This window comes from Lagopus muta, chromosome 12, assembly GCF_023343835.1.
Source record: "Lagopus muta isolate bLagMut1 chromosome 12, bLagMut1 primary, whole genome shotgun sequence".
Taxonomy (NCBI): domain Eukaryota; kingdom Metazoa; phylum Chordata; class Aves; order Galliformes; family Phasianidae; genus Lagopus; species Lagopus muta.
Genome location: NC_064444.1, coordinates 6,773,341 through 6,800,104, shown reverse-complemented (window position 1 = coordinate 6,800,104; position 26,764 = coordinate 6,773,341). Strand labels below are relative to the sequence as shown.

The 26,764-nt window shown below is 34.5% G+C and overlaps 1 long non-coding RNA gene across 4 annotated transcripts in view; it reads left to right on the top strand.

The window, feature by feature from the left end:
• The window catches only part of LOC125699415 (uncharacterized), a 95,275-nt gene extending 70,699 nt beyond the window's left edge, over positions 1 to 24,576 (top strand). For 2 of the 4 annotated variants that reach the window (XR_007379553.1, XR_007379554.1), the window contains 4 exons: positions 4,157 to 4,245; positions 6,562 to 6,706; positions 20,846 to 20,921; positions 23,555 to 24,576. This is a non-coding gene — a long non-coding RNA (uncharacterized LOC125699415). The remainder of the gene's footprint in view (positions 1 to 4,156; positions 4,246 to 6,561; positions 6,707 to 20,845; positions 20,922 to 23,554) is intronic. The other 2 variants (XR_007379555.1, XR_007379552.1) reach the window with 2 other exon arrangements.
• Positions 24,577 to 26,764: the final 2,188 nt, after the last annotated feature.

Genomic DNA, 26,764 nt, shown 5'->3' with positions numbered 1-26,764 from the left:
AACAAAATGCGATTATCTCAGAAAATACATTGAAAGGTACTAAATGCAAATGACTGTTTCTTTACTTCCTTAATGGGAATATTGGTACTGCAATAGTATCACAAATAATAGATTAACATTCAAACTATCTGCATACAAAATATAAGCTTGATAAATATATATTCATGAGCAATAAACAAAAAATTATAATTAAAAAAAGAGTTCCATGCTTCTTCAATTTCAGTTATAATTGGTACTGAAAGAAATGAGTTATTGCTAGACGCTGATCCACTAGCCTAATAATAATTCTCAGTATCATCTTTTAAACAAAATAATCTATCATGATTATGATAAGACATTTTCTGATGGCATTGCTTGCAAGGGCTATATATTTTTCTTTCAGCGTGACTAAGGATTTATATAGCAAATAGGAGCACAAATAAATAGCTTGGTTATTCTTGAATACAAATGTATATTTTTTAAAAATGCATCACATACACCTCTGAAAATTGAGGTTCTGAAAGAAGAAGATAGCTTATTACCTTATTCATAGGAACCCACACCAAAAATTGAGGAGCTTTGTAACAGCAATAGTAAGGCTGTGAGTGCACAGCTGATTGGAAATATTCATATTGGCCTGAAGTCTGGCTGAAAAAGTCAGAGAAACTGAACTGTAGAGACTTTTGAAAATTGCATATAACCTTGACCCCAGTAATTTGGGTGACAATGCCAGAAACAGCTTGGGCAAAAATGGGATTTCCTTCCTACTTGTCCTCATTTATTTATTTTTTCACCGGTGCAATCTACCAGGGTGTCTTTAATCTTCTTTTGGCTGGTGAGCTGTCCTAGTTATCCTCACGTGTTGCTGGAGTGCTTTCTACACACTGGATGGGCTTAACAGTGTGTGAATTGTTAGATGCCTATTGTGTGAGAATTATCCGTGCTGTTGGTGTGTGTGTGCGGATTGGGAGTCACAGGGAAGAGACAGGGAGGGAAGAAGCGTTGCACTGCCATGACAGAGGTTGATGAAAATGTGGAACAGTTCCAACGGTTACTGAGATAAATTCTTGCTGTTTCTTGGATTAAAACATCTGTTTTCTCCTAGTCCCTTTCTGAAAGCTGGTAGTCTTTGGAACGATGTAATATAAAACAATATATTAATAACTGAAACTGGCAGCTCAACTTAAGGCATGTATTGTACAGGAAAAGTATAAAGGTATATGGAATTAAATTGTTTATTTGTAGTTTCATAGAAACTCATATTTTGAAAACCATTAGGTGCAGCCATCGTGCAGTTGTTCAAAAATTTCCTGACAGGGATCTTCAAAGTGGGATTTAGAGTGTCTTTTCATTGTGTGTAAATAGTTTTCAATTCATTTAAACTAATTCATGTTTTTACCTTCTATGTGTTCAATAATATTACCTATTTGGAAAGTTTTCTGAAAGCAATAATAGGTAATGCTTTTAACAAAACATGCAAATATGGAGAAAAACAAACAAACATAAAACCTTGTCCAGGAAGGCAATTCCATAATGGGTTCTAAATCTGCTTCTGTAAAATTTAGTTAATTCTCTAAAATGAAAGAGCTGTGCATTCTTCAGAGCGAATTAAAAATTCTGCTTTTGAAAAACGCTATTCCACTTTCTGATTTTTGATATATATTTACATGTCTGTATTACATAGATGTATGTATTTAAAACATACATTAAAAAAAAAAGATGGGGCTTATTAAAAATGGTATTTTTCTTGAGTAAAATTTTAATTTCCATATTTGTATACCTTACCTTCAAAGTAACAGTGAAAACGCATAGAATATTTTTTCTTTAATTATATATGAGTCTGTGAATTGAGAAACCTTTTGTAAATGTATAACTCACCTACGATGTAGTAATTTCCTTTGTGTACAGGGTTTTCCAGTCAAGGTAGTGTGATTCACTAGCTAGTTTTTTTTACCTAGAGGTGAGGCACTCTGAAAGGAGCATTACTCTGCTTAACGTGTGTCAATCTGATGGCAGACAATGGATCCAGAGCACTCCCTGGAAACTGTTGGCTCACAATGGCAGTCAGTGATAGGGGATGAGACAACGTTTCTTTCTAGGAGGAGATTTTAATACCAGCAGTTGAGTAAAATAATTATTAAGGAGTCTAATAATAAAAATAATTGCTGTGGTTCTGGATATTTGTTGGGTGCTAAATCATTTGTCATGTTTTGTCACTGAAACAGAACGCTGATTTCAGGATTCTGCCCTTTGTTTCCTTTGTGATGCTTAGGGTTTTCTGGTTTTTTGCACTGCTGTTGTTTCTAGGACATATATGAAACTCTTGTCCCCGAATAGAGCTGTTCCTGACCATAGTTCAAATTCCATTTTGATTAACTAACTGAAAAGGTCTCTATAGACTTTGCTCATTCTCAGTGGTTGTTCAGACTGTATTAGATGCTTCCTTGCTGTTACCTTTAACAAAAACATGAAGCTTCAGAAAAAAATAACTTCATCTTAAAATGACTGGTGTTTTTTCTTAAAAAGACTTAATCTGCATTTTGCTGTGACTCTTTTTTAATACCTCCTGAAGGTCATCTACCATGTGTAAATATGTTTGTATGCATATAATTTGTACAAAGATGACTTAGTGGCTTTGACATAAGTTAAACACTTATGTCATTTAAAAAATTGTGATACATATGCAAGAATGCCACAGACCTGTGAGCTGTGTGAAGAAATTTATACATATTTCATGCAGAGAAATTTTTTTACTAACATATATTAATTGAATATGGTACATTAAAAGGGATAAGGTTGTATATTATCTTCAGGCTTATACAAAGGGTAAGAGTGAATTTGGTCAATAATATATAATGTATTAGAAACATACATTTATCTTCTGATAATCAGGTTTTTCTTAATGGTAAGAATGTGTTGGTTTTTTAATTAAAATAGTAATTATTATGCATTATTATAGGAGAGATAAATATCTCCCCCAAGAATATGGAAAACTCTGTCAAACGCAAGCTGAAAGATAAATCTGCTGGCTAATAATGAAGCAATTTTTGGGGCATGAAATAACAAAGCTGATATCAAACCCCAGACTCTTGGAAACTGACAATAATGTCAATAAATAGCTCACTCTGGCCTTTATTTTATTTTGTTTTTCCTTTCGTTTGTGTAGTCGACATGGTGGGAAGTTTCATATCAACTTCAGTGGTGGGAAGAGTATCAGCTTGTTGGCATTGTTCTTTTTATCTGTTAATTGGCATTGTTACCTTTTACCGTCTGAACTCTATTTAAAACCTAAAGTATCTTAAGGAGGAACAAATTAATAATATTGCTCTGTTAATTCAGCTTTGTTGAACAGTACATGTTGCATTTTACTGCTTCATTTGTGTTTCTTTCCAGAGTTTAATCTGAGAAGGAGCTGTTTTACAATTTCAAGGGATATTTTTTTCCCCAAGAGAAAATTCTTGTCATTTTTAGAATGTTCCAGGAAGAGTTGAACAATTTCATTGCAGTTAGAGGTTGTGTTGGTATAATACTGAAAAATAAAAACAAATTAAACCTTAGATGATCGATCTGCCAATACTCAGCATGTCTTAAAACAGTAAATATTCATTGTTTATGTAACTAGCAGGCCCAGGCCCACTCATATAGATCAGCTATCTCTTCAGAAAAATGAAAGCAGTTTATTTTCCTTACTAAGGATATCTTTGCCATTTGAACTTTGACATATGAAATTGCTTTATATTTTCTCACCGGTTACAGCTCAGCTCTGACATTATTTTTAATTCACAGGCAGAAAGTGATCTAGCTTGTTATTTCCCTGGAAAGCTCTACCTTTGCTACTATTGACAAACACTTCTGCTCTCACTTCAACTGTAAAAGGTTTAAAATTAAATCACCATTTTTAATAACAAATAAATAGATCTGAATCAGTCAAAATGTGGATGACTTAGATGAAGCAAGAACTATTCACTGCACCTTACATCTTGCATGGCACCATTTTTAAAGGAAAGCAAAAGAAAGTATTTGAATACGACTTCAAGGGTAGGCTGTACTCTTTTTCCTGTTGCTTTGATCAGTCATTTCAAGATGTGCTCCTTCCTCTGTAATGTTCATACATTTTTACATTTTTAAGCTTGTTTGATTCTGAGGCGTATCAGTGAATAAATGTTTATATTTTTAGATGAACTGGACTGAATTTTATGGAAGATAACAGTGTATTTAGAAACAGTTTGCAGCTAAGAGCCAATGAAAAAGAAGTACTGGAGTAGGGTAAGAAATTTATTCTCTGACGCTATGTGCTATTTTAATCTAATTTTCAGAGAGTTACACCTTGGTGCAACTCACTGCCATAGACTAATTGTCATATCTAAGCTCTATACTTTCTAGAATTTAATTTCCTTTCACTTCCATGAAATAAATCAAGAATCATAACCCTTTTACTGGTACAGGCATAGTTTTCTATATCTGCCCCACTTGGTTCTGCATATGTTTTAGACAATGATCAAAAGAGAAGTCTAATTTTTTTTTTCAGCAAAGCAATTAATTTCCCTCTCTCTTAACATACTACGCTCTGTGAATGTTTGGTAGGGATTTCAGTCATGCGAGACAGTGAATATTGTAAAATGTACAAAGTTATATTTATCAGCTCACTTAACCATTAGTAACTTAAGGCTCTGATGTGGGAAGATATGCTTTTTCATCATCTTTTACTCAATTAAAAGAAACAACTTTCTTTTACACGTTTGTTATAAATCCTGGTTATCAGTAGTAAATATATTGCTCCTTTGTCTTTTAACCCCTAAACACAAATGTGCAGAATGAACAAATCAGCTCTGCAGTCGTTCAGCTATCTCTGTACTAATAGCACTTACAGACTGCATAGAATGCACTGACCTAAGTATGAGAGTATGGAAACATCTCTCTGTCTCTTTGTCTACTGCTATGTATTTGTGTTGTCATAGCTAAGTAGCAGAGGCCTACTGATTTGTTTCTGGAATGTCACTGGCAGTTGCAGACACCAGATTGGTTTCAGTAATTCCTACAACAAACCTTCTGATATTGTGAAGTCTGTATTAATTTGATTGTGATGTATTTACTCTTCTTTCATAATTCTGATACATCTGCTCGATTAAACATATAAGTAAATGAGAGAAGGTAAATAATTATCAAGCCTAACAAATATACACAGGAAAAGATTAGCTGACCTTCAGTTCCAACACTTTAGTTTCTCTTGACATTTCCTTTATTTTGAGCTATTATATGTGCCCTAGCAAGCACATTTATAAGGAGTTTTACAAGCAAAGTCAACATTTAGTCAGACAATATAAAGCTAACAATGGAATGACTGCTTGTAAAACTAAATTGATTTGGTTTAGCAGAGACTGAACACACTGTATGAACAATAACTATTGCATAGCCTGACTTAGCACAAGCCTAGTGCATTTAGATGTAAGTATTGTCTACAATGTGGAGCCCCACAATGGAAGGTACAAAATATCCAGGAAACAAATGATTTCCTAATAGGATGCTTAGGAAGACTGTATGTTTTCTTCTGCAGTATTTGCTATAGTTCAGCAGAATGTATAACAAAGGAATCTTTAAAAATCACAGAATCATATGGGAGTGTGCTTCATGCTTCTAAAATCAACTTTAAAAACTCTAAAACAACAGGTAAATGCTGAGTCTACTGCAGTCTGGGTCCAGATTAACTATTAATTAATAGATCATTCCTAGACTGTTGCACAAACCACAGTTTGTCTGATGAAATAGGATAGAAAGGGCAGTTGAAATTTCTTGTCATGCATCTGATTGCTTAGATTTCATTGTTCCGTAGAGAGTAGTCAATAGTCTCTGAGCTTTCTGTCTGTTTTGGAAACAAAATAGGTAATTTAGAGGTAATTATAGTGGTTGGTGACCCTGCCCATGGCAGGGGGAGTTGAAACTAGATGAACTTTTGATGTCCTTTTCAACCCTGGCCATTCTATGATTCTGTGATGATTCTATGAACTTAGTAGGATTAATGTTGCAAGCCACTCTTGGAATGTCAGCTGATGTGAGGAAGTCAACTGTTTTTATCTTACTGAAGTTACTCCCTTCCATGTTTTGCTTACGTTCTTGTTGAGCAAGTAATAGCAGAAGTACTGAACTTTTGTTAGTCCAAAGGTAAAATTTGAAATGACAGAATTAATTATGAAATTATTATGAAATGACAGAATTTGATCTACAGGAATTTAAAAGTTTTAAATTAGCTTATTCAAATATCAAAAACTGCACTATAAAGGACCAGATACACCAAACAATTACTGAGATGATTTCATGTCTAGAGACACAAAATTATATATCACTAAAAATCTGCATTAAGACATACGAATATTTGAGAGTTTAAACAGTAAGTTTATCATGAAGCACAGTATTCATTGTTGCACACTTCACATTAAAAAAAATATATAAAATAAAATACAAAACATATAGAACTAAAAATAGGAAACAAGGCATGAAATTAAGCCATTACTGTTTTTCTGGTTATGTCAAAAATTGTCATCTCATCACTACAGAGTGAGAACAAAATTCTCCATTATCTTTTAGTAGTACACACTTGGAAATCCTGATGCCATTGACTTCAGAGTCAGAAAAATTTGGAACCTGGTGCTTGTTATCGTCCATGGGATAGCAGGTGTTCAATCAAAGTTGTTAATGTATTTTCTGCGGCTCTCGTATACTTTAAAAGCAGGTAATTAGAATTATCCACAGATACTTTGTAAGTATGAATAATTCATTTCCTATGCATCAATAAAATAATTATTGCATATTATCATTCTTAGCTTTCTACTTCAGTAAAATTGCTCCCACCATATCACTGTCATAGTAATGTGCCTTTTTATTTTTCATATTAATGAAAATTCCCAGTAGAATGAGACATTGTAATAAGACTTAACGTTTCCTTAAAGCCTTTTCTGTTATACTGCACTGAAATGGTCCCGTATCTAGATTCTGGTTGTTCTTACCCAGTCTGGCCTCTTTCTAATTATTTTAGAAGCAAAGAATTCAGAAGTATGTTAGGGCTAGTTTTGCTCAATCATCTCAATTCCAAGTTTGTTTTGTAAAATTTGAACATTTCTTCACTCTTGTATAGATTGTTGCAAATCTTGTTAACTTTAAGAAAGAAATTCTGAAGTAACAAAGCAAACATTTAGAAATATTGTTATATTTATGTTAAGTAAAATAAAATCAATTTCCTTATTAGATTTTTCCTTATTAGATTTTAGATTTTAGACTTATATCAATATACTTATTCCAATATACAAAGACTTTATGAAAACTGTGGTATTTTGTTTGGATTTTTGTTATTGTTCTTACTAGCAAAATGTCTTCATCTTAGTTACTTAAGCTGCCTTTGCAAGATTTAAAAGAATTCTTTTCAAGCCTGTTTAGGACTAACCATGGATCCAAGTGAATCTTGTAATGTGACTGCCAGTTTGAAGCTTTGGGAAACTTGAACTGGGCTTTGAATGAACCATGCAAACACTGGAGCCATTGCTTGGATACAAATCTAGACTTACTTTGTCTCTGCTTCATTTGAAAAAGAACTGAAATGATTCAGGTGTCTAATTCTGACTAAAATGATTCTGTAAGAAGGAGTCTGGATTTCTATATCGGAAGTGAAATGTTAAATGACAGATAAGATGTGAGCAGTCTGGGTAGCTGTAGTGATCTTAAATGGTTTGTGAAATTTTGGTGGAGATAGGCTCAGCAAAGTTGGTTGAAGAGCTTACTATAGGCAGGAAAGGAAAGGGAAAATAATGTCCATCTGATTAAAACTCTAAGCTGAGGCTACGTAAAAATACGTAGAAATATTTCTTATATTAGGAAATACAAGATAGAAAAAGGCCTCCAAGATCACCCACTCCCACCATCCCCTACCACCAATGTTTCCAACTAAATCAGTAGTTATTGCTATTCATCCGTAAGTTATTATTGGGAACACACAGAGTATTTTATGCCTTATCTGTGTGTGTGTTGGTGCACAAGCTACCTGTTGTTACTGTTGTTTTAATTTCCAATTAGTTGTCAGAAAATTATCTTTCTTTTCCATTCTTCAGTTTGCCATAACTCAAATCGCGGTTTTTGTTGGTGCTTGTTTGAAGCAGATAAATATGGTCATGCTGTGTGTAAACATCCAATGTAATGTGAAAATCCTCTTAATAAAATCCAATGGAAAGCACTGGGGCTGAGATAGTGAAGGTTTTATATTGGGCTACATAGATAACATCAGTGCCTGATGATTCTTTCTCTTTATTTTCCCAGTTTTGTTTTATAAATCCATGTATTTTTTGCTTGAACGTGTGTCAAAATTGATTAATTCTGAATTCTGCTGCTACTTAAACATCTTTCCACGCATGTCCCCATCAGTGTAATCAGTGGCAGTGATGTCCATGTAAATGAATCCTTTTAAAATATATTTTCATTTCACCTTGATACAGTCATATTGTCAGATTGTCAAATAGTCCATGAAATGGTATGTGTATTGATCTCCTCAAATTGTGTGTTCTAGTGTAGTAAGACCTGCCAAGTCATTTAACTTCAGACTAAGATTTACTCCTTTGGGCTCCTCTTTCTTGCTTTAGTGCATGCTATGCCCCTGATACTCTCTGTGCATCCAGAGCTGAGCACAGCACCACAAACCCCAGTTCTGCTCTTTAGTTGTTTTGTAGCATACCAGTTTGGGCAGCCTAGGAAATGAGGCATAGAATTAAGTTAGGCACTGGCCTAGTAATTATTTTCAAAGTGCTTACACAGCATATGATTGGAGCTCAACCCAACTCTCTGCTTTGCATTAGGAATGAAATGTTTTCCGAGGCTAGACAGAGATGAATTTTGGGAGATTTTTTAAACTTTTGCACATGGGAGACTTTCAAGTATTTTCTTCACTGCCACTGCAGTGGTTTCAGATATTAGCAGCTTCTTAGTCTTATATTTTGTATGCTTTAATTTCAAAAATACAGTACATTTTTTTTTGTTGTTAAAAAAGTACTTGCATATTTGGTGTAAAAGAGCCCATATAGAGTGGCTGGTGATCAGGTGCTCTGCATTTTTTTTCAGTTGAAACAATAAAAGTAAAGAAATTGTGTATTCTGTAATGTTCATTCAAACAGAAAGAAATTGAAAAACAACTGCACCTGGGGAAAAAGATTCGGAAAGACACCTGGAGATGTTCCAAATGTGTGCTTTCTTAATAATTAGCACATCATACACCTAGTTAGCATCTCATAAATAACCATAAAGTAGTCATTTAATGAATCATTCTACTTTGTACTGTCAGAGGTTACAGAAAAAGCAAAATACTTTGTTTATTTTAAGAACAAGGGGCAGGTCTTCTCTAAGCATAGTTTAAAAAGTTGTGATAAGAATAGGAATATTTATGTCTATTTTATTAGTGATCAGCTTTTTTTTTTTACTACTGCTCAGCATGAATTAACAGCGGCATCAAGTATACTGGTTTTTTGTACATGTGATCTGGTTTTTTTGGCACATTACCGAGGATGGCAGTGGTTAATTTGGGTATTTTGCAGAAGACTTCATTCTTCACATCTGAGATCCTGTGTGGGTATCTGTTCAGCTACTCAACCTTCACAGAAATCAGACACTTCTTTAAAAACCCAGAAAAAAAAAAAAAAAAAAGGCTTAAAACTTTTATCCAGTAACTGTTTTGTTCTGTTGCTATGCTATATTTGTGCAGAGTAAAAAATACTAAATTATGTATAACTTAAAGCAAAGTCCTCATTAGAATTAATGAGAGCCTTCCAGGAGAAATAACAAACATTGATAGTCAACTTTGCAAATTATTTATTTTTTCCTTTCCTTTGTAAGGAAGGAAAACTGTACAGCGATGTTACAGAGCAAAAGGAAAATCAGACTCAGAAATCTAGACAAAATCTTACACCCTCTTTTTTATTATTAAGGATTAATTATGGTTACTGTGATTATCATACAAAATATGCATAATTAAATGCAATGAAAAGCCTCTATTTAACTTTAATAAAAAATAAAGATTAAATACATGTGGTCAATTTTGTAGGATCAAAGCAGAAGCACTGGTAGGAGAAGCCAAAACAATTGTGAGATTTAGATGCTGGATGCTGTGTCCTTCTTTGGGCTTGCTACAAACATGTAGCATGACTGTCCGAGTTGTAAATAATAACTTCAGTCTTCAGAATTTTGAGTGATAGCTATGTAAATTTTATTTTGAAACAAATTTATCTATACATAACTGTTATGTCAGGATGACCCCATTTTTCTGTGCACTTTTTGGCCTCTTCACCAACCTGGTAGATGTTCTGCCTGCAGCACAGACAAGTGAAGTCTGTTTTCCGTGTACCTATAGTTTAATGTAATCTAAAACTTGAGTTTAAATGCTATGGGTAGTAATTCTGTTTCATCATTAATGACAGGTATAAATCAATGAATTTGTGAAGTAATTCAGGAGGCAGATTATGTTTGTTGGAGCTATAGAGGTTAGTGGATTATTATTATTATTTTCTAAAAAGAGAAAAAGAAAAAAATATTTTCAAGAAAACTTAGAATAAATGATCCCTGGTAGTGTTCAAGAGGCGCCTGGATGAGGAGCTACGAGAGATGGTTTAGTAGCTTGTGGCACTGATAGGAATGGGAGGGTGGTTGGACTGGATGATCTTGCAGGTCGTTTCCAACCTTGTGATTCTGTGATTCTGTGATCTGAAAAACATCTTTAGAGGGTCTTTGACAACCATCAGCCTTTCTGAAGTGCTAAGTACCAACAAAACATGGAAAGAAAATCTTGGAATTATCTCAGGTTGTGAGTTCAGAAGAGATATTTTTGGATTTCTTAATGTAGCTTTCTATCCTGCAATGTATCATTAGGGGTTGTCAACAGCAAGGGAAGCTGCCAATCATCTTAACTACTTTTAAAAATCCATCCAGTGACTTTAATTATGATTAGGTATTTATGAAATTAAGCAACGCTGAATAGACGAATTCCTTCTGGTAAATAGAAAGGTGTTTATTTTCATCATATCAGGTTTTCGTCTTGCAAAATGCTTGGAACATATACATGTTTTAGAAGCTAGTAGGAGATTTTTACACAGCCAAAGTATTTTAATTAACATGAAAAATAAAACCCAGAAGATCTGCAAGCCCCCTTTGATTCTTCAGCAAGCAGCTGTGCTCCTTACCCTCTACTTTTAACCAGTGGTCTTTCTATAGCTCACCTTTCATTGAACTTCACTTCCACACTCTTCAGTTTATTTTGGTCTTTGTTGAATTAATGTTGTTTGTTTCGAGGTGCTTACAAATCAGCTGGAATATCTGTGCTCCCTTGTCTTAAGTATTAGTGAAAAGGTTGTCTGTACGTCTTTCTAGTCCTAGGCAAAAAATTGGAGGTGTGTGTTCTTCCCAAAGCATCTTAGGAACAGATTGAAGGTCCTCTCTGTATCAAATTGGAACCACCGAAAATTAGTTACATTATCCATATTATTTTGTACTTTTCATGTCTTGAAGACTGAGAGAAATCAGTGGCCTTCTCTAGGGAAATGCAAAAGGTTGGAAGACACAGTGCTCAAGGCAAAGGAAACCTCTCCAAACCTCTCCTCCATGACTGTGCTGTTGTTTTTGGCAGTAATGGTAGTACTCCCTTTTTTATTACTGTTACTCTTCCCCTCCTAGAAACTCCTTCTGCTGTTACCATCCACTCTAAACACCTGAATCCAGAACATGTGACTTAGACTACCTCCATTTTTTGTCTGAATACATTGTTTCCCAATGTGTTTATATCTCTGTTTTCCTATCCTTCTTCCCTAGCCTGCCATTTTCCCTTGTGCCAAAATTGAGATTTATTTTTACATTTGGAAGCACTTCAAAATCCTTTTTTTTTTTTTTAAACCTTACTTGCTTTTCTCTAAATAAATTCTGCTATCACACATAGGCAAATTCTAGACTATTTTAACTCTTTGAGGATGGAAACAATGAAAAACTCAATGGTCCTTCTTACTATTATCTGCATTTTTTTGTATTTTGGTTTTTAAAAAAATGCACACAAAAATGTAGTATTCTGTATTAAGAAATTAATTTATGTGATTTAGGTATCGGAAAGTTTAGATGTTATATAGCCAGTAGGTGGTCTAACATAAAATAATCTTCTTCAGGCCTCAGTTTTCAGAACAAATATGTATGTTAATAATATTGTTTTTTGTTCTTGGCCTCTATCCTTCGCATGCTGTTTTCCTCATATCAAGTAGATAGACTGTAGTGTGTAAATTAACTCTAAAGATTATGTTGATGTTTAACCCTTTTATTTAAAGCAAAACTCTCAAACAGGGTGCATGTGCCAAATAGGGTGGAGGGGGGAGGAGGTAGGTAAAACACATTCATGTCATTCAATAACTAGACAAAAGTAGCATGCTCACTTTCTTACATTTGTTAAGCAAGTGAATTTATATCACCTTGCTAAAACATCCAAATTCCATGCTAGAAGCAAACTAAACCTCAAAATAAAACTGCGTACTACTACTTTCCAATGAATAATAGTTGAAGAACTCAGTAGCATACATATTTTTGCTTCAATTACACAATCTAAGATCTGGAGCAAAGGAGACTGATTTTACATTGACCCTTGGCTCTTAAACAAATGGACAAGAGAAAGTTATATAAACTGTAGGTTACTCTTAGCCACTCATGTATGTGTCATAACAACATAAAGTGTTGAACGACATTAAACAAACCTTTCATTTGTGGTTAATGGTTGAATTATTAATTGTATTTACTTGCATCTATTGGAAGAATGGAATTTAGACTGCATTGTCGTAAGTAATACAGAGCGTCTGTTTTTAACTCACTACTGAATTAACTATACTCAAAAGTCTGCAGAAAAGGCTCTGGCCATCAGCCAACAGCAATTGCCACAAGTTGAAAGAGCTGCAAGAAGCAGGTCACGTTTAAGAAGTACGGAATGCTAAGGCTCAATTATATAAATCAAAAAACCTAGTGCAGATGATCAAATAAGCAGTTGAGAGTATTTGATTGGGAGCACATGGGAACCATCTGTTCCTCTATAAGCTAAACCATTGCAATAAATACAGGCAATCATGTGAAGTTAACTGGCTACATTTTAGTTCGTACAGTTAGCACACTATAATGCCATTTACCAACTGCATTTCTAAATACTTCAGGTTGTTTAGCAAAACATGTATACATATGTCTAAGAAACACGCCTCAAATAAGTATAGGGTTTTGCTTGTTTATTCTTCAGTGTAAACGAGCACTGTTTATATATGGATAATTTTTTTCTACACTACAAAAATTGAGCTGGAACCTGCAGAAAAAAAGGTGTCTTGAAAATCTGGCCATTTGAAATTACATTTTTAAGGTAATGTAATTACGTTTTTTAATAGACTTTGTTCAGGTCAGTACTGAACAATGTTACTTCATATGTACTGTGTAGGAAAGATGAAGAAAAGGTTAAACATTCTTTCTTTTTAAAAATGTGTTTGGTCTTTGGAACCAGAAATGATTCAAAGTGATGTGGAATCTTGTTAGCGAGGTTTTCTTTTTTTTTTAAACTACAATCATAATTAATCACTGTGAATTTTTTTACAACTATGCACCGAATATAGATTTCTAGTTTTGAAGGTGTTTGTTCAAAACTACGTATAGGAATGTGTATGCTTTCCCACCAAACTTCTTCAATCAACATGACTACTTTAAAAATATTAATTTGAACTGATAGAAAGGTTTTAGTAGAACCTCTACCGGTATTCAGGCTTGAATGTCATAACAAAGCTTACAAATGACAACTCGATCCGTTTCAACTATGAAGCTACTTATTAAATTCATCCATTCTTTGTGTCCTTCCTTCCATGCCGTATTTGTTCCTTTGATTAGGTTCCAGCCAGTTGTGTTTGAGCTCTGCTGGACACCCAGGAACCTGGCATAAGCAGCTGTTGCATGCAGAGTCTACCTATGTGCATTAAGATCATTAAGTTTTGAGGCATTCCAAAGTCCATTTTGACATATGCATTCTGCCAACGTGCATGTTACAGTCACATCCATAGTCTCTGGACAGGAGTATGACATCCACATGCTTCTGTCCTTCGGTACAGATGTGGCTGCAGCCTATAGATTAGAAAGATTTCAGCCCTAAAATTACATTGTTTTTAATATCAATAAGTTGTTTTATGTAAATGAAATGTACAGATCTGTTTCTTCTGTCTTTAGGAGCTAAGTTTTCTGTCTGGCTCAAAACACACTTTAGACGTTTTTAAAGCCTTAAAAGATGAAAACACACAGACACCCTCTCTCTCTGTTTACATGAAAACTTCTGAAGGCAGAAAGGCAAATGACTAAACCCCAATTCCCTAAGTAATCACATCTTCTCTCACATTTTCACAATGGGCATGTAATGATTTTGTTTTTTAATTCTAATGTCTTTAAGCTCTCTTTGTGAGGTAGAGCTAAATTCAGAAACAGATGAAGACTTGCCCACTAATGTTAGGGCAGATTGAAACTCACTTAGTTTTGGGCACAGAGATCAAAGGAGTACTGCTGCTAATTGTTCCCAGTGGAAAAATTGCATGCTTACTCAGATCCCAAATTTACCTGGGAGACATCTGATTTTATGTGCACAATAATAGATTTCTGAATGTGCTGCAACTTAATTGCAGTTTCTGAGCCCTGCAAGAGAGCTATGAAGAGAGAGTATGGGGAGCTCTCCAAGTGTGTAGCATGGCCAGGGGCTTGGAAAGGACTGCTGGCTGGGGGACAGAGAAGAGAGCAGAGCATTGCTAAGGGGAGCTGTTCTGCAGTTATTTATAAGCAGGGAGAGCTAGTGTTAAACAGTAGTTACCAGGAAAGAAAGGCAAACTATGCCCAACAGAGAGTGTTGGGAAAGATGTGCAGTGTGAGAGAGGTTAATTTGTAGGATGATATTTGGCAAGAATTTCTGGCACCAACCTCAGTCTTTGTGCAGAATTGGTGAAAAGCCTCTGAGGTTTCAACACCCTCCTCCTCTTCCGAAGCCAGTTATTCTCTATGACTCATTACTCTGTTGCTTTTGGTTCATAGGAATGTACATGTTTTATTTCCTTTTATTTTAAGGAATGTTAAGAACTGTGTTATACTTAGCTCTAACCAAGAGCTCTGTCTGACATAATTTCAGATCAACTGCATTCCTCCCAGGGTCTCTCTGAATTCAGGCTTTGAAATACCTTGTGGTCTCAGGGAAAAAGAACTACAATTCTGTTGTGGATTGAATGTAATTGCTGCCATTCAATTCAGATATTTTAAAGGGTATTTCAGCTGTGTCACAGAAGCATAGAGCTGAAAATAGAGTAAGTCTTTAGGCCAAGATAAGGCACAAGTATGCAGTACTTTTAAGAATTGTTTAATTCTTTTGAAGATTGTCACGCTTATGGAAGCAAGATACAAACAGGAGTCCAAGAATTCTTAGGGAATGGGGGTCTTTATGAAACTTCAGCACCCATCTGAAAAATTCCATGAAGTGTGGTCCAGAGGAAAACTTAGGAGAGCTTTAGCATTGGGAGCTGATGGAGGAGAAACTTGGAGAGATGAGCAAAGATATTGTGTCTCACTGTTTTTTTCCTGATGTAGGAGGAGAATCTGATTTTGAAAGTTAAAGTGATTGTGACCAAAAAATAACAAATACCTTTAAATTGTTCTTGTAACGGGAACAAATGGCAATCCTCAAACTGATGAGATGATTGAATTGCGATTTGATATGAGTGCTAGTGAGAAATGGAAAGAACTGGTCAAAGAAAATACTAGACAAGATGTCTGAATTTGTATACTATAAACTGCCTATCTTTCTTTTTAAATAAGTACATTTAAATTTGTCAAACAAACCAACTGAAATGTTAAATAATAGGTATAAATGTAGAACTGTATCAGAAGAAAATCCCCACCATTTCTTCTTTTCCTTTAAGTGTCCTTGATATATAAACTTTTCTGCTATATTTTAAAATTTTTGGCTAATGAGACTTGATGAAAGACATAATGGGCATTGTATTATATTGATTTAGACTGGTAAAGATTAAAAGTTTGAGCAACACTGCTATATAAAAAGCAATAAACTACTTTGTTCTCAGAGGTAAATTTTTGAAGCAGGGGGACAAAAAGTTGTATGTGTAATGCTTGCCTGTCTGTGTGTATTCTTTCTGCGTATTTTGGGTTTTATGGGTGAGGAAAGAGTCAGACCAAAGCTTATGTCAGCTGTATATAGAAAATGCAAATCGAAAGTCAGAAATGTATATTCGTGTGCTTCTTTTTGGTGAGTTTTTCCTTCTCTTCGGTAGTCTCATAGTTTTTACTTCTTGCCAGCTGTGAAGTTGCACCATGGAGGACCTCTTCTAAATCTCAGGGAATGACTCTAAGGTGGCTTAAGGCAAGCAACAATCTGTGTTTGATGGAAACTAAAATTGCTTTAAAAATACTTTGGATAGTCCTTCCAGATTTTTTTCACTACTTGGATTAATTAAGAATCTAAAATTTCAAATGATGTAATTTTTCCAGATATTAGTAATGATTTTTCAATAACTGTTTTTTTTTTTAATACATTTCAGTACATTTCAGATAACTTTGTTCAGTTACAAATAGTTCTGAATCAGTTAATTAAAATTATATCTGGGCAAACCACAGCACTTAATTTTGGTGACCCTACAAATAATGCACAACATAAGCACTTCTTTGGAATTTATGTAGAGGAGGCAGTACACTGCACAATTCTTTTTGTAACCAGAGCTAGCTAATTACAGTGCACTGTATTTGTGCTGTCACTAAATGGCTTCACAGTGTGTAGCCACATCAGTTCTGTTCTTGAATTTGGCAACTTCAATTACAGCTGATAAAAGATGACTTGTTCAGAAATTCTGAACTATGGGAAGTATGCTATTAAATTCTCCAGGGATCCTGTTTTCATTCAAAACTGTGTTCTTTGGTATCCAAAATATGAGTTTTCAACAAACTGAATAGAAAATGTCAATTATTAAGCAGAGTTCAACTTTTAGAATGTAGAGTGGCCTACAGGTTTACGTAGGAACTGCTTTATTTCACAGAAAATTTAAGATTCCATGAAGGCATTTCAACAACATAAGACACATTTTCTTACTTTGATTTCTGACCGTAGGTAAGAATTCTACTTCTTGTGAGATGTATGAGTATGATGTTCTTATAAGTAGCATCCATTAAAATATGGCAGATAGGATAGCATTGATGTATATTAGTGAAAGGATTTTAAAAATGAGCTTTAGATTTGTACCAGATGGCAGAAAATAGTTATGTCTAGCAGAGCACCTCTAAGATCTAACTCTGGAGATGGGGTTTAGACCAACATTGCATGGAATTTTTTATTAGTGTCTGCAAAGTATGTTAATGCCTAGGAAACAGATACTAGAAGTCCAGAAAGCAATAGGCAATCCTTTTGTCAACGAGTTTACAATTAAGATGATAAAAAACAAAAGTGAAAGAAACACAGTATCTGGGAACAAATAATGTTAAGGTAAGATTTTACATTTTTCCTTCAACTATTGTGTTTTTCAGGGAAGTAGAAATTGCTTTGTGAAGGATTACAGTTTAACTTACAGGAAATAGGAGAGCAGAATGAGGTAGACAAGGGAGGGTAAGTGTGGAGGAATAAAACCAAAAGCAATGGATTGTGAGGGCAAAGGAAGAAAGATTTGAGACTGGTGACGAATCAGTTGAATGTGCCACTTAGAACCCAGACAAAATGCTTGTCAGTTGCTTGGGCTGCCTCAGCATGCTGCTTCAGCCTCTCACCATCTCTTTTTGGTGTTCTTCACATGGTTGCAAGGTGAGGGAGAAATATTTTAAGGAAGAGTACTGAAAGTAATGGTACAGCTTGCTTTGACTCTTGTCATTTGCATTGATGTTTGTGACACACTGTGTAAAAGGTACTGTATAATAAGAGGTTGCTAGGCAGAGTCATCCTTTATTAGTTTCTAATGACGAAATCCTATGAATCTAGTATAAAAAGGAAGTGAAGACTACAGAATTTCTGATGATTGATAAAGTGACTTTGGGTCTGAGTAGATTACTGGCAGTAGGTCACGTTGAACCTTGGTTATTCTGTGATTCTAAGAATCAGCTCTAAATCTAAGCAGTGTTACCGTAACTAGTGTGGTACTGCAGTAAGTATGTTAAACACAGAGCTGGCTTTAGCCATGGAGCTAACAGAGCTTCTGAGCTGACTTCACCATCTGATCTTCAAAAGCGGAAAAATAATTCAAATAATCTGGATGTTAAAAAAAAAAAATAATTAAAAGAGAACATAAACATAATAAAAGGTTTTTACTTCTTTGTCACGATAGAAATTCTGTTACTTTTGTTGTAGACTAGAGAGAATAATACAACTGCAGATATACAAGAATATCAATGTACAGTAAGAAAATGTATTTTAATATCATTTGGGGAAAAACAAGCTGTGTTGTAGGATGGGATTACTTAATAGCTGATTTAATAATACCCTAAAGTATCTACAATATTATAACAGAAGTTACTTATTATTAAACTTTAGAAAAACACGGAATTGGATATTAATCACTTTTACTTTATGCATTCATTTATGTGAATTATGATTCTTAGACTTCAAAAGATAGTCTCCACACTGTTTTGTCTAATTTATTCAGACTTAATTAGAGAATCTGTTCTCCAAATCTTTACATTTCTATTATTCTTCAGCAACCATGGAAGTGATGGGTGAGATGTGAAAAAAAACCAAAGCAAAAGTTGAAAATACAATGCAAAAACTTCAAATTGAATATAGAATGAAGATATTTTTAAGTATACTTTTTAATATGCAATTTTAAAATAACCATACATTAAGCAAAATATATCCACTACTTGGAATGATCTGACCTAATCACTACTAGCTTTTCTTAGGTTACCAGAGCAGAGAAATTAAACTGACTGATGACAGTTTAATAAAGTTGGAATGGCAATTAGTGTTAAAATGATGTATGCCTGAAAGTTGTCTTCAGGTGAATGTCCAAATTCTACTTACAGCATTAAAAAAAAAATAAAATAAAATAAAAAAATTGAAAGGAGTAAATTTTTTCCTTCTGCAGCTTTTTGGACCTGTGAGCAATCTGCCTTTACACATAGCTGCAAACTTCTCTCATGGGTTTCTGCCTCTCGTGGTATGTTCTTTGCTCTGTTCTTTCTGACTGCTATAAAGCTCATCTGGACCTTCCTATCTTCTGTAGGAATCTTGCAGAAAATAAAGTAGTGTAATACAAGGTTGGCTCATTTGCTCCTGAGGAGAGGAAAATCTCCAACTTCTGTTAAAGTGCTGCTGTCCCTAGAAACACAGAATTACATGAGGGGTGGGGGAGATATGAAGCTGGTTGATAGGCTCTGAGAGGCAATGTCTTTATAAAGAAAAGGTAGATCAGATTCTGGATGGGTTAAGGAATATGTAGAAAATTGAAACAACCAGAAAAATTTCCTCTTCCTCCTTGCATGTGCTGAGTTAGTATTGATACATCCTGTTAAGCATGTTACTAGATGTAGGAATACATTGTGTTTCAGGGCCATTTCATCAGCTTAATCTCCTGATAAGCTTCCTAACATCTGTTCTCAACTTGACATATATTTTCTGTTCTGTGCCATCCTTGAGGCAAAATTTTCTTCTCCAGCCCTCACTACAACTCTATTATCTACACTACAGATCTTTTTTTATGAATTTATATTCATTTTTCTGACTGAACATCTATTGACATGAAGTTTTGCTTGCCAGCCACGCACAGAAGACATTGAATGATTCCTCATATTGTCAATTCAATCTGAGAAATGAGGAGCTCCTTATTGGTATTTTATTTTTTAATTTTTACCTTCACAATATTTTCAGCTGGCTACATGTTCATTTTTTAATAGGCAAATTAACAAACACAAACACTTCACGTGCACTACTATCATCTAAGAATGATTGTACCTTACCAGAACACAGCAAGCCTCTATTTAGAAAGTAAAATGCTCTAAATAAATTCAAATTTAAATATTTCTATTACTTGTGGGGAGTCATCTTACTACTTCAATTTGTAAAACATACCTTCATACAAGGATTGCTGATTGGAATACAAATTTTGTTTACAAATTTTGTAGTGAATGAAATATATCATAGATAATCATATCTTTGTTTTTGAATTTTTAGTCTCCTAGATGTTTATGGGTTATACATATTCTTTACTGTGTTATTAATTGTGATCCTAAAAAGAAATTAAATATGGTTTGTTTGTACAGAGTAAGTTTTTTTATATATTTTTTTTTTTCCTAAAGTACTCCAAAGGAGGAACCTGGAAAACTGCTTGAAACTGAAAGATTACATATTTTAAAGAGAATTCTATTGTAGGTCTGGTCTACTTTGTGTAACTATGGATATGCCTGAGAAGTGGCAATTGTCTTAACCATTTTATTGTAATTATTTTAAAGATGTCTCTGGGGTTGTTAATGTTTTTGTTTTCCTGTCTAGTCTGGATTGGCTTGGTTTGTGGGTTTTTTGCGGTTGTTTTTTTTTGTTTTGTTTTGTCTTTGTTTTGTTTTTAAAGAAGGAAGCTCTTTGGATTAGGAAATACTCAGGATACATGACGTTAGTAGCATTAATAATGGCTTTAAGTCAAACTACCTACTCATGATTTTTGATGCGCGTAATCATCGTGAACATAGCATTAATGAGTATCAAGGCCACATTTTCTAGGGCATACAAAAAAGTGGATGGCATTCATCTCCCAGGGAACCCATTTCTATTTTTAATTTAATAGCTAATATGTATTGTAAAAAAAATACATCATTTCTTTTTCTTTTTTTTTCCCAGATTATGCCTAAACTTCTGTGTCTCTTCAGCACTCCAGAGAGTTCTACCACTATGTGTAAAGCCTGAAGAAAGTACAGTAAGACATTCTTATAATGATTAATTTATAATTTCTAATATTTAAAATATATATATTTTTTCAGTATTTGTGTTGAGATATTAGTAAATTTTCTGTTACCATACCTGATTTGAGTCTGATCCAATTGCCAATGAAGACATTAAAGTAATCTAGAGACATTTTACAGGCCTTCAGTTAGCATCCTGATGTGTGTGTCAGAGTATCACAATAAAAATAGGAGACTATTTCATAAAATGTGTATATATACATAGATACACATGTGTGTGTATGGTGAATTTTAGACTTGTAATCTGTTGCCAATGGTAAATTGTTAGAAATGCATGAGCAAGCAGTACCTCCAAAGAATTCCAGTTCCTGAGATGCATTTTCTCACTGTCCCCATGCCTCTACCTCTCTTCAGGCTATGGTTACCATTGATGAACTTGTTCAAAAGCCGTTCCCAATTTAACCAGCCTTTTGGTAAAGATAATTTTTTTTCATTTAACGATAATGTCGTTTCACATAACATCATGTTGTTTTAGATTCCACAATGACAAGGAGATAGTTCTGTTTCAGACTACTTTCTGTGCCAACATCAAAAAGTTAGTACCTTGGCATTTAATTTTGTACTTAAATAAAATTTTGACAGCTGTATCCCACATAATAGTAAAACAAGTGCATTAACATAAAATGTACAAAAAAAACCAACAGCCTTAATAAATCTAGTAAAAATGTTACAAAACAAAATATATTAGATTTCAATTACTTTTTTTAGATATCCTCCTCAGTATTCTCCTGAATTAGTTTATTTGTTGGTCATCATTGCCTTGCCATCATCTTTAGACACTTTTGCTCTGAGTCTTCCATTAGAAGATTGTGTATCGCTTTTAAACTTCATTGTACATAAAGACCAATGTGTGTGGGGTAGGGAGAAGGAAGGGAAAAAAATGGTGTGCTTTTCAGACTGTTAATGCTTGGAGTCTTGGATTTTCTCCTTGACATTTTCCATGTTTTTTTGTTTTGTCACTTGGCTGTAAATAACACACTTTCCTGGCCACTTAGAAAGGTAATGTTCTCCTCGCTTGTCTTGTTCAATAGAGTTATCATTGAACGGAGCATTCCTGGCAGCCTATTGAAGAGCTTTAAATTGAAACATCCTTTTAGTGTGGAGTAGTAATCAAAATGCTTGTGTGTTATATGGGAAAGGAGAAGTAACCATTTTTCAAGTTTATGGCACAGAGCTTTTCCCATTGTTGTAAGAGTTCCATCATTAAAGAAGCCACCTTAAATTGCCACATAGGTCCCAAAGCAGTTCTAAAAAATGTTTACTTTAGGAGAGCAGTCTTTGGATCAGTTGTAATTGTAATTGTATTCTGGTGTCGTTAGTTTTCTGTGTGGCTTTCGTCTCTGTGTTCTTCATCATCCAGAAAGTACGTTCCATTTGAAGCATTTACTCCTAAGTCCCAGAGTGAAATATGTTATATGATTTTCTCTATCCTCTCCAGCAAGCACATGTTGTTAGAGCTCCTTGTTTTCTTCTCAGCAAATACATACGTTTTGTTCAATTTAAAAAAACTGTAACACTGGTGGTACATATATTTCAGTAATGTTGTGTGATATGTCATGATAACAAACTATAAATTATATTAAGTTCTGCCTTTACAATATGAAGTGTCTTACAAGAAAAAAACTGATGCTTATGTTCTTTGGACAGAATTTTCAGGGATTTAAAAATATATGATCTAGAAATAAAGAATAACACAACAAGACTTTTCTTGCATTTACTTACCAGATGATTTTTCTGGTCACGGATCATGTATTTTAGGACTTTACCAATTGCTGAGTTTGCCAGATTGTCTGATTGGAAATATTTCACATAAGTGATTTCGTTTTTTTTGTGTTTTTTTTTTTAGCTTATAAATTCTCTTAATTGTTCATCTAGCTACTTATGATTTCAAATGGATTGCCAGGGTCCCAAGGCTTCTTGGGATTGTTGTGTATTTGGGTTTGCTTGCTATGAGCTTTCCATAAGCTGTATTTTCTAGACTAGATCTCTAGGCTGGTTAAACCAATTGGCATCTGATCTCCAGATTTCTTGACTGTGAGAGATCCCTAACAAGCTGTGATCGTCTGCACCTGCCACAACTTCTGAAATTAAAATCTATAGTCAGAATATGGATATTTCATTCTAGAAATGTCATATTTCTGCAAAGTACAGATTTAAAAGTTTTTGTGTTTTTTTCCCTATTCATACTTTAGTTTCTGAAAAATTTTTATTTTCAAGAAAAATAGAAATTGCATTTCTAAATTATCTGTCAGTGTCTATGTTCCACCAATCGTACACCTGGCAAAATAAAATTTTAGTGTAACAACATTATACTTGTCTTTATAATTTAATGGCAGAATGTTGTCATTGAGTTCCTTTCATGCACATTATGATTACACACAGTTCTTCAGCAAAATCTATGCTTCCTTAATTAGTTCCTGATTGTTTCTGCCCTTAGAAAATTCAGCTCTTTCTCCTGCATAACTACTAGCAGTTTTCTTCCAAACCATCAGTTTCCACGTTTCTTGACCAACCAACATTTTGGCTTTTTTTTTTTTTTGCAGTTTGACTGATCACTTTCTTTTTTGTTAACTTATAATTCAACTAGGTTTCTCCTTGATGATGCTAGAAGGCCAATAGAATGCAAGAAGACAGAAGATCTCTGCTTTTAATTTTAATATGTCCTCTAACAGCAGTTACCGAAATCCTTTCTCACCCTTACTATTGAAGAACAGGACATGCTTACTCACTTTAAGGTATTAGAATACTGTTGAGTTGCAAATAAAATTTAATTCCTGCTTTTCAGTGGAGGTACAATGCCAGTAAATTTGGTCAGCAGAATCAAACAGTTTGAGCCACAAACAGCTCCAGCTCAGTGACTGAGAGCAGATTCTTTTCCTTTTTAATCTTTTGAGTGCCTGCTTACATGTGTGGGAAGTGTGGAAATGGTAGCAGGCTTCAAAACAAAAAGTCTGGGAACTAGTTTACATGTGCAAAATTCTTCTCTCCCACTGGCAGTGTCAGAAATGGCTGAGCTGATCAGGATGAAGGCATCAAAAATGAAAAAAAAATAAAATAAAAAAAAAAAGCTCAAGCCAAGTGAAAGAGAGACTCATAGAAGATGTCATCTTAAATAGGTAAAGTTTGAGCCAGATAAAGCAGAGTGTTAAAATAAGAGCAATGCTGCAGTGTTAGTATTCTGTGCTACCTGTAACTCCCTGAATAACAGCACCAAATAATTATGATAGTATTTTGTGTATTTTAAGTACTAGTGAGAATAAAGCTTTCTGCTATAATTTCTATTAATTCACACAAGTTTTCATAACCTAGCTATAGAACAAGTGAGGAGGAATTGCTCAGCTCCTTTCCTTTATTATGAGCTATGTTATTTTGCTGGAGCTCAGAAGAGGTTTAAGAATTATATCATCAGAAAAGAAAATCAATTTTATTGGTTGATTTATTTTTCTTTTATACTTCACCTTTTAGGAGGCAATTATCTCTACTGCATAATTTCATATTTTTAAGCCAGCATGTAAATTAACTATGAAGATATGTAGATTCATTTTGGAACAGACTCAAGCTTATTCATTTGTCAGATGTGATTATAATGTATCTTAACAAGTTTAATAAAGTGTGCTGAAGTGGTGTCACTATGAAAGTATTCCCAGCGATGGCTGCATTGATGTGAAACAGTTCCCTGACTATTTTGATTTGATCAGAGCTATGCAGCTAGCTTCACATCAGGCATTTCCAGGCTTGATCACTCAGATTTCCATTAATTTTTCAAGCTTTTCTCTAAAATCTGCTTTATAATTTATTTAGTTGTTTCTTTGCTACAAAGAAAGCTGTTGGAAAATGAATGTCTTAGCTGCTTAAACATTTGGCTAGGTAAGGTTATTTACCAACTCACACAGGCAAATCCATGCAGTTAACTCATGGATGAAATCAGGCCTTTGAATGACAGATATCTCCATGGTCATTCATATGGACAGCTCTGAGGTTGCCTACTCTTTTCTCAGGCAGAAAAACCAGACTAGTCTACATTAGTGTGGTAACTGGTATGAAAATATTGAACAGAGCCCGGAATGATTGAGTAAGAGTCCTTGGCTGGTAGGGAACTTTGAGGGCATCCAGCTTTGTGTGTGGACCTAGGGGTAGCTGGGTGGGTTGAGTTACAAAAGAGATGGCTCTGGAAAGCTCCACTGGACGAAAGTGATGAGATACTACAAAAAGCAAGAGAATATGTGTTGCATGCTAATTTAGTAAACCTCTGACGGTGATTTTGTTTTAGCTTTCTTACAATAGGACTGGTCTACCTTAGGATGAATGAAGTAACCTCTTTACAATGCAGTGCCTTTCATAAATACACTTTCACAGTTGTGCCACTGATGTCTGTGACAGACTCAGCTGGGGCTATGGCAGAGATGGGAGGACTGGCTGTGGCTCCACTCACAGGGGCTGCCCTGAAGACCCAGTGCCTTCCCATGGACACCTGGTGCAGTGGTGAAAGGAAAGGTAGCAGAGGTGGATATGATTAGGGGGGCAGAAAAACAATAGGTTACTCTTTGTGTTATAAACTGGTAGACATTTCAGACAAGCTTGTCATATGAAAGTGCCTTTGGAACTTACAATTACATTGACGAATGGTACGATAAAATTATCTTGTAAGAAAATATTTACTGTCCAAAGAGACTGCATCAGGTGGATTGGAGGGGAAGAACACTACAAAACAGAATTTACAAGAGGGTGTGAGATGTGAAAGAGGAAGTTATTTTACCTTCCTGTATCTCATATTTCTGCCATGCACTCTCCCTTCCTTGTGCAGTCTTATCTTCTGCTTATTCTGTGTGAAGAATTTTATGTGCAGTTAATTCTGTGGACTAGCAGCTAGGATATTTTTGCAGTCTGCATGTATTTCCCAGAAGTGCTGGTATATGAAGATCTGGGAATAAGCCATTAAGATTTGTGAGGAACTTGTTCTTTGCTACAGGGTGTTGTAAATAACTTAAAATAATTTGGACTTAAGCAAAAAGGAATTAAGAAGTTGACTGGTGCTAATGAATACTAATGATTGTTGGAAACATGATCAATGTGAAGCACATATTATTAGTGAAGGTGCCCTTCTTAAACTTCATTAATCACCAAGATACCTACAAAACAACAAATAATACCTTGTTATTTGGTAACAGCTAAAGGAAGAGCTGGTTTATAATAGGTGTTAAATTTTGCATTCCTGTCTCATACTGATGCAAAGCAAGTTTTCTTTAAGAGTTTGTACTGGCATAAGTAAAAGATGTTTAGTGCCCTATTGGTGTTTCAGCATATGAATGAATCTGAATTGAATAAATGACTAATCCTGTTCAAGTCAACTTGGCAACATGAGAGTTTATAGCTAGCCATGTATTTAAATACAGGCCTCTAGGGCTTCTTCTATACGAGTAGAGCAAGGCCGTGACAGTGTATAGACAATGGGACTGTGCTTTTTTTTTTTTTTTTTTTCAAATCCCATATCATACAAAGATGCATCATCCTACTTTTCCCTAGTTAAAGACAATCAACATAACATGAGTCTGTGAAGTTAAATGCTTGTTAAACATGTCTTAAAGCTTTAGCTGCTTTAGTGATCATAGTGGTGTTGCTTGCTGTTATATGCCTATTTTATTATTTTTATATAATCTACAGAGAGTTTTTGCATATAAGCTTCGTCACTTCTGTGTTTCTTTCTCCTGCATGAATGAGATCATTTATTATTCAAGTTCCATCTGAGCATCATTTTCCTTCATTTCCTCTTTCTCAGTAGAAAAGAAGCAAATACTAA